General features: G+C 38.4%; 1 protein-coding gene across 2 annotated transcripts in view; it reads right to left on the bottom strand.

Moving 5' to 3' along the window:
• Positions 1-12,857, bottom strand: part of LOC121373989 (ETS-related transcription factor Elf-2-like) — a 128,523-nt gene that overhangs the window by 90,435 nt on the left and 25,231 nt on the right. The gene's annotated exons all lie outside the window — the stretch shown is intronic.

Consider the following 12,857-nt stretch of genomic DNA (forward strand, 5'->3'; position numbering starts at 1 on the left):
AAATCCCCCCCCCCCCTCAGACAAATGCTCTACAAACTGACCTAGATTTTGCCTCTCAGAATAAAGGTGCACTAATGTAAATCTTTTCTTTAGAACAGCATATTTGTCTTACAAATATTGAAACTGATCTGTATTAATCAGCCACCTGTTTTAAAGTTTGATTGTTTGTTTTGTTTAAATACACCACTAGAGCACATTGATTAAGTAATCATCGGTTATTGGATGTCAAATGTTTGGTAATTCTGACACACAGTAATCAGAGGAAACCCGCTAGATTTTTCCATTAGTAGCAAGGGATCTTTTATATGCATTTTCCCATAGACAGAAAAGCACATACCACAGCGTTTGACCAGTTGTTACCGGCCTCGGTGGCATCGTGGTTAGGCCATCGGTCTACAGGCTGGTAGGTACTGGGTTCGGATCCCAGTCGAGGCATGAGATTTTTAATCAATGTGCTCTAGTGGCGTCGTTAACTAAAACAAACTTTACTTTTTTTTACCAGTTGTGGTGCACTGGTTGGAACGAGACAATCCCCCACCCTGTCCTAAGTGGCCACTTTCAAGTCTGTATAATCTGGTGGCTGCTTAACACAGATGTATCAAATACCAAATAAAAATAATACTGATTAGCTGTGAAAACTATACTGACACACAATGAAAATGCAAAACAGATATTTTTCAATATTTTGTTGTGATTAATGAAAAATATATTTATTGGACTTAAAATAACAATTTATGAGATGCATGCAATGCACGTGAAATGCCAGTATGTGGACACATAAAAGTCACGTAATGGTGTCATATTCCTCGTCACATTAAGAATGCCACGACTCAGAGAAGAACAAAGGGAGCGAGCGTTGGGCATGGTTCAAGGGGGGACTTCGCAAAGCCAAGTTGCTAGGACCTTCAGGGTCCATCGTTCAACTATTGGATGACTTGTTGAACGTCATCAACAGACTGGGAGTGTCTGTGATCGACCTCGACCCACGCCAAGATCGGCAGATTCGACGACACCACCTCCGTGACCCATTCAGAACTGCAACGATGACAGCAAGCAACACGATAGGATGTCATGGAAGACCTATCCATCCGATGATGATCATCCGTCGACTCAGAATGGCTGGACTCAGATGCAGACACCCGTACAACGGTAACATCATGACACCGCGACATCGTGCTGCGAGACTACAGTTTGCTCTCCAGAATGGTAATCATCCACTAGCCTTTTACCGGAGCATTGTTTTCTCAGATGAGTCCCGTTTCTCTGTCTCCTTTGCCGATGGAAGACCATGTGTGTACAGGAGACTCCATGAACGGTACACTGACGGATGTTTGAGGGAACGTGATCGGTTTGGCGGCGGTTGTCTGATGGTATTGGGGGTAATCAACTGTGATTTCAGGAGTGATCTCATCATTGTCCACGATGCCCTTACAGCCCAGCGTTATGTTGACGTTATTCTAAGACCAGTTCTACAGCCACTTTTGCGCCATCACCGAAGACCAGGAGGTCCCCTTCTGTTTCAACAAGACAATGCCCGTCCACATACTGCAAGAATTACCCAGACATTCCTGCAACAAGCGGGTATCACCGTTATGAACAGGCCCGCCATTTCACCGATTTGAACCCAACTGAACACATGTGGGATGAGTTAGGACGTCGTGTACGTCACTGCCAGCCACCACCGTGTAATGTCACTGAGCTTGCACAGGCATTGCAGGAGGAGTAGAGGAACATTCCTGTGGCTTATTTGAGATGTTTGTGCCAATCCTTAACCGGTCTTCTTCACGCATGCTCACGGGCCAATGGTGGACACACCAGATACTGACCTTGATATGGGGGGGTTGAACTCGATTACCGATGATAACTGGCCATGTTTCTATGTGAATGTATCTCATGAATACCAGTCATTAATGTCATATTACATTATCCATCAATTCATTAATAGTTTGTCGTTATTTGCAATGAAAAGTTGTTTTTGCGTTTTCATTGTGTCAGTATATGTACTTCTGTCACAGAAGAAAACTACAGTATCAAATTTCTTAATGGTCGACAACATAATAGGTAATGCACACATATGCAACCAACGTGTACATTGTACAGTGAATGAATACCACAATACTTTTAACTACCTGATATCATGAAATGCCTCCAACTGTATTTGTAAAGATATCCCTCTCAACGCAGGACAAACATATTTTATCAGGGTTTTTTTAGACTAAAGCAACCAAAGTTTATAGAGGGGTCGTGTCATGGTCCCCTAGAAAATACATGAGGAAAAAAGAAAATTTGCTTAAGCAATTAGGGGTTTCGACCCCCAAAGCTGTCCTTTTGTACACACGCCTGACTTGGTATTCCATTTTTAATTTTATATCTTAAGTCCTTACTTTTGATCCACCCAGTGCACCACGACTGGTGTATCAAAGGCTGTGGGATGTGCTCTCCTGTCTGTAGGATATATATTTTTTTTAAATTGTTTTTATTATTATTCCCATTTTTATTAACATACAGATGTATACAGTGAATTTGACAAAAAGATATTTAACTACATGAAAAACAAAGTAGTTAAGGAGATATTTAGCTAAAAATGAAATATATGTGACTGGTAATCAGACATTATCTGTGGGATGGTGCATATAAAAGATTCTTTGCTACTAATGTAAAAATGTAGCCGTCTTCTTCTCCACGATTATATGTCAAAATTACCAAATGTATGACATCCAACAGACGATGATTAATATATCAATGTGCTCTAGTGGTGTCGTTAAACAAAACAAACAAACAAACCTTACTTTTAAAAATTATCAAATCCACACTGCCGCCAGTGTACCACGATGGGTATATCAAAGGCCCTGGTATGTGCTATCCTGTCTGTGGGATAGTGCATATAAAAGATCCTTTGCTGCATTAGAAAAAATGTAGCGGGTTTCCTCTGATGACTACGTGTCAGAATTATCAAATCCTTGAAGTCCAATAGCCAATCATTAATTAATCAATGTGCTCTATAGTGGTGTAGTTAGACAAAACAAACCTTACTTTTGAAAATTATTGAATCCACACTGCTGTCCTTGACTGTCTGTTTACATTCTCAAACATGTAGGCCTACTTAACAAGACACCTCTAACACCAGACATCAAACCTGTAACCATTCATCCATGCTCACCATAACAAAAAACAGATTTTATGAGAAAAACCAACTGTTGCTAAAACCATTAAACTGGCTTGGTTTAAAAAAAATTAAAAAAATAATAATAGGCTTGATAATAAAATTAAAAACAAAAGCCCCCCAGCAGTGTCAGTCTAACCCAATAAGGCATGACTTGCACAATACTCTAGACTGATATCATGAATATTCATGAGTGCTTTATTATAATGTTTTCTCATAGGAGCTATACCAGGATAAACGGTTGTAACAGGTCATAACAGAATTATTCAAGTGCATTCAGTAATGCATTACCTACCAGGTATACGGTCATGTAGAAAAAATTAGTTGTGATCATTAGTTGTGAACAAAGTAGAATGCATTGTACAAAAGAAAGAAAGAAAGAAATGTTTTATTTAACGATGCACTCAACACATTTTATTTACGGTTATATGGCGTCAGACATATGGTTAGGACCACACAGATTTTGAGAGAGGAAACCCGCTGTCACCACTACATGGGCTACTCTTTCCGATTAGCAGGAAAGGATCTTTTATTTGCGCTTCCCACAGGCAGGATAGTACAAACCATGGCCTTTGTTGAACCAGTTATGGATCACTGGTCGGTGTAAGTGTTTTACACCTACCCACTGAGCCTTGCGGAGCACACACTCAGGGTTAGGAGTCGGTACCTGGATTAAAAATCCCATGCCTCGACTGGGATCCGATCCCAGTACCTACCAGCCTGTAGACCGATGGCCTACCACGACGCCACCGAGGCCGGTGTGTACAAAAGAAGAAACAATTCAGAGGCAACCCATTATCATTTTTCAATTAGTAACAAGGGATCTAGCTCAGATGATAGAGCACTCGCCTGAGGTGCTTTGGTCATAGGTTCAATTCCACTCAGTGGTCCCATTTTCTGATTGATTTTTTTCTAGTTCCAACCATTGCCCCACTGGTATGTCAAAGTTCATGGCATGTGCTGTCCAAAGCAGTTCCCCATGACTAGTTATTAAAGGGCATGGTATATGCTGTCCTGTCTGTGGGAAAGTGCATATGAAAAATCCCTTGCTGCTAATTTTCATTTCAACTTATTTTCGTGCTTATATCCAATTAAGGTTCAAGCATGCTATCCTGGGCACACACCTCAGCTAACTGGGTTATCTGTCCAGGACATTGGGTTAGTTGTTAGTGGTTAATGAGAAAGAAGAGGGTGTAGTGGCCTTACACCTAGTCATTGAGCCCTTAAGAACTTGCTCTGGGTTGGAGCCGGTACCGGGCTGCAAACCCTGTACCTACCAGCCTTATGTCCGATGGCTTAACCACGACACCACATGAGGCCGGTTTACCACTACAGATAACCCCAAAGAGAAACCCTGATCACTAATATTATAGTTACATATATTATATAACATAAACTATAGCACCCTCAGCGCTGTTAGTTGGGCGTACATTGATTGATTTCAACTTATTTTCGTGCTTATGATCCAATTAAGGTTCAAGCACGCTGTCCTGGGCACACACCTCAGCTATCTGGGCTGCCTGTCCAGGACATTGGGTTAGTTGTTAGTTTGTTAGTGGTTAGTGAGAGAGAAGAGGGTGTAGTGGCCTTACACCTACCCATTGAGCCCTTAAGAACTCGCTCTGGGTTGGAGCCGGTACCAGGCTGCGAACCCTGTACCTACCAGCCTGTAGTCCGATGGCTTAACCACTACGCCACCGAGGGTTGGGTGTACATCATTTCCCCTTCCCAAGATTCTGAATGAAATTTAACTGACTACAACAGGCTATAGGAATGCTTTGTTCTTTTATTTAACACAAGGGTACATCGCAATGTAGCAGGTTAAGAATACATACACACAGATCTGTGTGCATGTTCATGTGACTCACCCACACACACACGACACATACACACACACACACACACACACACACACACACACACACTGTGTACATGTTCATGTGACTCACCCACACACACTCGACACACACACACACACACACACCGTCTCCAGACATAAGATGATAACAAAGTAATCACTTCACATCATATTACTCACCACTGAACTGTCGCAGGTCAAAATAAATCATATCACTTATTATCAGACAACAAGGGGGGTGCTACAGAGAGGGGAGATATCGGAGCTCAACCAAGTCAAAGCAAATTTTAAGTTTTTTTAATTTTATATTATGTATATTGTATAAATTCCCTTGAGTGCAAATGTTTTGTTATGTACTACTGATGTCAGCCCCACCCATACAAATTTCTGCACATACGCATTTATAATATTATGTAAGTTCAAACACAACTATCTTGAGAATACATCTTGTTAGCCTGGGTTATCTGCCCGAGACAGATGTTAATGAGTTAAGTAGATTGTCTCACATTTAAGAAAGGAAAAGCGTGTTTGTTTAATGACATCGCAATACATTATACAGTACAGCTGTTTAGAAAGGAAAGGATTGTTTGTTTAATGACATCGCAATACATTCTACAGTACAGCTGTTTAGAAAGGAAAGGAATGTTTGTTTAATGACATCGCAATACATTCTACAGTACAGCTGTTTAGAAAGGAAAGGAATGTTTGTTTAATGACATCGCAATACATTCTACAGTACAGCTGTTTAGAAAGGAAAGGAATGTTTGTTTAATGACATCGCAATACATTCTACAGTACAGCTGTTTAGAAAGGAAAGGAATGTTTGTTTAATGACATCGCAATACATTCTACAGTACAGCTGTTTAGAAAGGAAAGGAATGTTTGTTTAATGACATCGCAATACATTCTACAGTACAGCTGTTTAGAAAGGAAAGGAATGTTTGTTTAATGACATCGCAATACATTTTACAGTACAGCTGTTTAGAAAGGAAAGGAATGTTTGTGTAATGCCAACTCAATACATTAAAAACAAACCTGAATTAACCAACCTGTTAAAAGAAATCACCTGACTATTCACTCAATTCATACATAACACATAATAAAAACAAACCTGTATTAACCAACAACTTGTCATAAGAAATCACCTGACTATTCACTCAATTCATACATAACATGTAGTATTAAACAGACCTGAATTAACCAACAACCTGTCAAAAGAAATCACCTGACTATTCACTCAACTCATACATAACATATAATAAAAACAAACCTATATTAACCAACAACCTGTCAAAAGAAATCACCTGATTATTCACTCAATTCATACGTAACATGAAATAAAAACAAACCTGTATTAACCAACAACCTGTCAAAAGAAATTACCTGACTATTCACTCAACTCATTATGTAACATATAATATTAAACAGACCTGAATTAAGCAACAACCTGTCAAAAGAAATTACCTGACTATTCACTCAACTCATTATATAACATATAATATTAAACAGACCTGAATTAACCAACAACCTGTCAAAAGAAATCCCCTGACTATTCACTCAACTCATTATATAAGATATAATGTTGAACAGACCTGAATTAACCAACAACCTGTCAAAAGAAATCACCTGACTATTCACTCAACTCATTATATAACATATAATATTAAACAGACCTGAATTAACCAACAACCTGTCAAAAGAAATCACCTGACTATTCACTCAACTCATACGTAACATATAATATTAAACAGATCTGAATTAACCAACAACCTGTCAATAGAAATCACCTGACTATTCACTCAATTCATACGTAACATATAATAAAACAAACCTGTATTAACCAACAACCTGTCAAAAGAAATCACCTGACTATTCACTCAACTCATACATAACATACAATATTAAACAGACCTGAATTAACCAACAACCTGTCAATAGAAATCACCTGACTATTCACTCAACTCATACGTAACATGTAATATAAACAAACCTGAATTAACCAACAACCTGTCAATAGAAATCACCTGACTATTCACTCAACTCATACATAACATGTAATAAAAACAAACCTGTATTAAACAGCCACCTGTCTTAAGAATTCACCCAACTCATATGTAACTCATAGTAAACAGATTTGAATTAATCAACAATCTGTCACAATAAATCAACTTGCTATTCTCCCAAATCAGAGGGCCTCGTTGCAATCTTTACAGCACTTCAGCATGTCTGTACAATATATTTGTTTATATGCTGCATAATGATAAAAAGCATTACAAGCTCCTGTGTCCCAAAGTATGCAACATATAGCACAGATCTGTATTATGCGGTCTCTATTTTAACAGGACATCTTTTCACTTTTCTGAAGTGATTGCTAAACAGCAGTTTTGACTTGCGTAATGAATATAAACTATGCCTACAGTACATTACACAAATGCCATAACTCAGATCACGTATCAATGAATCTTTTATGTACAAAGGCCCTGGCACAGATCACTTATGGTTTGCTGTCCCTGAAAAATTATTTTTGAGAGTAGACTGCAGTAATCAATGTTTTTGTGTAATTGGTTTGGCGGGGGTGAGGGGTATTCTCTTGTGTTTTTTGCTAGTCGGGGGATGAACTAAGGGGACTGTCCACTTGCGTGAAGTATATTTGCTCAATTTGAAATTTGTTTTGAAATTTTGAAGGTAATTGTTGAATGTTTTATTTAACGCGCACTCAACACATTGTATTTACGGTTATATGGTGTCAACATATGGTAAGGACCAGACAGATGAGAGAGGAAACTGCTGTCCCACTTGCGTGAAGCAGCAAGGGATATTTTATTGTACCATCCCACAGCATATACAATAACTTGAATATTTGTTGGAACTAGCCAAATGGGACCACGGGGATGGTGTATCGAGCGAGCGCTTTACGTTTACCCCGCCAAATGTGTAATGATTCACAACATAACCAATTGATGATTCAATGAATTTAAATGTGTGTAAACAACAAGCATCAGAATGACAGTTCTCATGAAATACTGTGACCTGCATTTTTTTTTTTTTTTTAAAGTGTGTGATTATACTTGCATTTGTAAAAAAAAAAAAAAGTTTGTTTTATTTAACGACGCCATTAGAGCACATTGATTTTTTATCTTATCATCGGCTATTGGACGTCAAACATATGGTCATTTTGACACTTTTAAAGAGGAAACCCGCTGTCGCCACATAGGCTACTCTTTTTTCGACAGGCAGCAAGGGATCTTTTATTTGCGCTTCCCACAGGCAGGATAGCACAAACCATGGCCTTTGTTGAACCAGTTATGGATCATTGGTCGGTGCAAGTGGTTTACACCTACCCATTGAGCCTTGCGGAGCACTCACTCAGGGTTTGGAGTCGGTATCTGGATTAAAAATCCCATGCCTCGACTGGGATCCGAACCCAGTACCTACCAGCCTGTAGACCGATGGCCTGCCACGACGCCATCGAGGCCGGTACTTGCATTTGTAAATGCCTTAAGTTGCAGTCCATACTGCAAATATACTCTTTCTTAAAGGGTGGGTGGGGCGTAGCCCAGTGGCAAAGTGTTCACTTGATGCACAGTTGGTCTGGGATCGATCCCCATCGGTGGACCCATTGGGCTATTTCTCATTCTAGCCAGTGCTCCACAACTGGTGTAACAAACGCCATGGTATGTACTATCCTGTCTGTGGAATGGTGCATATAAAAGAGCTCTTGCTGCTAATCGAAAAGAGTAGCCCATGAAGTGGTGACAGCGGATTTCCTCTCTCAATATCTGTGTGGTCCTTAACCATATGTCCGACGTCATATAACCGTAAATAAAATGTGTTGAGTGCACCGTTAAATAAAACATTTCCTTCCTTCCTAAAAGCAAAACACTTTTTGGTTGTTATTGGAAATACAAATTATACGGTAAAATATATTTAAACCTTATAGTTCATGGTTCATAATTTTGTTATAAAGTTAACCTTTAACCATTTATACACACATATCAATACATCTACACTTTGTCACCTTTTATAGTGTACAATATGTCAACCATTGCTTTCCCTCTGTATTACATCAGTTCTCATACAATATTAATAGGATCTGTCAAGCATCTAACCAAGAACAATGTGTTCAAACAATCCATTTTCTACCCTGCATATTTATAAAAGATATACCGTGTATATATTTGACTTGGTAAAACTTTTTGGTTTTTGGCCAAGTTATAAGTTTACTTTATTATAAATTAACAAATAAAAAAAAAATTAGATGGAAAAAATAATTCAATGCAAAATATATGCCTTTGTACATGTATAAAAACAATGAGTTCAAAATACCCTTTCAACACTGGTGCTTTGTTAAATGAGGTTCCATCCAGTGCACCACAACTGGTCAGAGACCGTGGTATGTGCTTTCCTGTCTGTGGGAAAGTGCATATAAAAGATCCCATGTTGCATTAGAAAAAAATGTAGCGGGTTCCCTCTGATGACTACCATAGGTGTCAGAATTACCAAATATTTTAAATCCAATAGCCGATGATTAATTAATCAATGTGCTCTAGTGGTGTCATTAAACAAAACAAACTTTAACTTTGTTAAATGAGGTGACCCTTATAATGAGGTTCACAGTAAATTATACGCTCACATATAAATTTCACTGTTAAATCAAATGAACGTGACCACTACATGAAGATGAGAATTAACGAGAAAATTAAATACCACTGCATATAAGACAAGTAATTAATCAGAAAGTCTTAAAAATTAATTACCTGGAACTGATCGTGTATAACAGAGTCTGACCTAATCTCACATGACAATCACAACAAAACCAGCTGACTAAAACATCTAATAATAACAACCAATAACAGCAATGGTCATGTTTATATTGAGGCATAAGCTTTATTATAGCTACAGACAAACACGCTTGCGTTTTCCCAGCTCGTTCAGGCAAGTGCTTTAAATCCACAGCTGACTCCAATGTTGTGGAGAGAACTGCCTGGTTACCTGTCCACAAAGTAGGCCTAGCACAAACCTGGGTATATATCCGTGTTCAGCCGGGCGTGGAAGTGTCATTTAGGCATGTGGAATGTATGTCATCGTCAACAGGTTAGCTTGATCTTGCTTGGTGTGTCTGCAGGTAAAAACACTGTGGAGGTGTGAGTAAGACCGGTATTTAACCCACCTGCAGAAATAATGTTTGGCTCCTGTCCTGGATGGAGAAACCGGCTAAGGCCGGTACCTGTGCCCAGGACAGGTGTGCACTACAACAGCTTGCTCTGAATGTGCATGTTAAACAATTTCCCAAATAAAGTTTGGGAGCAGCCTCAGTGGTGTAGTGGCTAAATCATCAGACTGAAGGCTGGTAGGTACTGGGTTCAACCCCCAGTACTGACTTCTATCCAGACCAAGTTTAATAATATCTCAGTGAAACACTACACAGATGTAGCAGTCCAGGGCCCTGTTCCACGAAGCGATCTTAGCCCTAAGATCACCGTAACTGCACAGCTAACATATGCACTTAAGGTGATCTTAGCGCTAAGATCGCTTTGTGGAACAGGGCCCAGGACTCCAGACAGTGTGCTTGATCCTTAACGGTTTACTAACATGAAAATAACTATGAATGAATGAATGAATGAATTAATTAATTAAGTTTGTTTTGTTTTGTTTTGTTTAATGATGTCACTAGAGTACACTGATTTTTAATTAATAATTCCTGAAATATCAAACATTTGTTATTTTTGAATAAATAGTCTTGCTATTACCAGCATGGAATCTTTTATATATACTTTCCCACAGACAAGACAGCATATACCATGGCCTTTGATATACCAGTTGTGAGACACTGTTTGGGATCAGTGGCATAGTGAGGGTAGGCCACAGGGGCAGTGTTCCCCTCCCCCCCCCCCCAATGAAACCTTTTTCTTTTTTTTACTGTATTAAATTTTATAAAATCATACAAACATATATAGTGTGGGTTGGCCCCCCAATAGTGTGTCCCCTCCAATATAAAATCCTGGCAATGCCAGTAGTTGGGACAGCTAACAGACCATGTTGGTCCACCGATGGGGTTTGATCCCATGTCCCAAGAACCTCTGTGGAGTGATCTACTACCTCTGTTAGATCACGCCACTCATCTGCAGATTAATACATACATGTATTAATACAACTGCTGAAGCAGGATAGCCGTTAATATACTGAGAGACATAAATAATGCAATATGGTATTTCACTGAATATTTTCTTATACAAATGTCATATCATATATATTAAGCATGTGGACAAATGATATATTGGTAACAACTGTAACTGAAATAGGATTTTGTTCAAACTGGAATTAAAAACCCCCAATAATATGATTGAAACAAAAACCATAACTTGGTGTGTAATTCAACAACATAGCATTGCATATGAAAATATCTTTGCATGTGTGTTGCCTGCATTCATCTCTCCAATCATCTCTTCTTTTTTCAGTTTTTCTTCAATATGCCACAAATGCTGTTTTATTGCACACAAAAAAATAGTTGTATTTATTTTGGTTACAAATGCATTTTATTCAATTTTTATCCGATTTGAACACTTTCAGTTACCTGTAGGTTTTTTCCCCTGTGTTGTCACAGGTGTCTGTTGCATTCCACAGACTGTATTCTGTGTTTTACTAACACTCGTATCAACAGAACGAAACATCTGCACTACAGGTAACAGACTATTTCATAATACTATACATAAAAATTATATTCACTAAAACCAGTATAATCAAACATGTGTTGCACATACACAATCTTTGAAACCTGACAGCCACTCAATCCAATCACATGCTGTGTCATTAAACAAACACCATTTTGTTTTCCACTGTCACTGACTATCATTTAAAAAAAAAAAAATTTAACACCACCACTTGAGCACATTGATTTACTAATCATCAGCTGTTGGATGTCAAACATTTAGTAAATTTGACATATAGTCTCAGAGAGGAAACCCGCTACATTATTCTATTATAGCAAGGGATCTTTTATATGCACCATCCCACAGACAGGATAGCACATACCAGAGACTTTGATATACCAGTCGTGGTGCACTGGCTAGAGCGAGAAATGGGCCTACCGATGGGGATCAATCCTAGATCAATCGCGCATTAAACGAGCGCTTTACCACTGGGCTATGTCACGCCCTTGACTATCATATATTCAATCTAACATATATAGAGGATTCGTCACAACTTGTTTTAATACAGAAAATATAAACCGAGTCAATGTTAATCGCTATTTTTCGAGGCTCTGCCAAGACATTAACCCGATTAACTTGACGAGGTTGATATTTTACATATTAAAAAACATTAGCAGCAAATTCTATTTATCCTACAACACTTGTAAAATAACATTTTACTTCAATATTTAGTCACTCAAAAGTTCTGAAGTCGCCTCATCTGTAATATGACATCATCGCTATTAGCACAAATGTTGTCACATACTTTAACAAAATCTCATCAAAACATTACACTCAGGTATACAAGTCTTGTTGGCTGTAAACAAATGACCCATTGACAGCAAAACATTATTAATGGAGTCTTAACTGAGTTAATAATGGTAAATATCAAATGGGTTTATGACATGAATATTATGCATAAATTATAGGATAAATGTCAATATTACTAATATAACATGTACCTGGCCCTATGATTATAAAACGTTTAAGGAAGGATATGTTTTATTTAACAACGCACTCAACACATTTTATTTACGGTTATATGGCGATGGACACATGGTTAAGGGCCACATAGATATTGAGAAAGGAAACTCGCTGTCACCACTTCATGGGCTACTCTTTTCAATTAGAAGCAAGGGATCTTTTA

This window comes from Gigantopelta aegis, chromosome 6 (assembly GCF_016097555.1).
Source record: "Gigantopelta aegis isolate Gae_Host chromosome 6, Gae_host_genome, whole genome shotgun sequence".
NCBI classification, from domain to species: domain Eukaryota; kingdom Metazoa; phylum Mollusca; class Gastropoda; order Neomphalida; family Peltospiridae; genus Gigantopelta; species Gigantopelta aegis.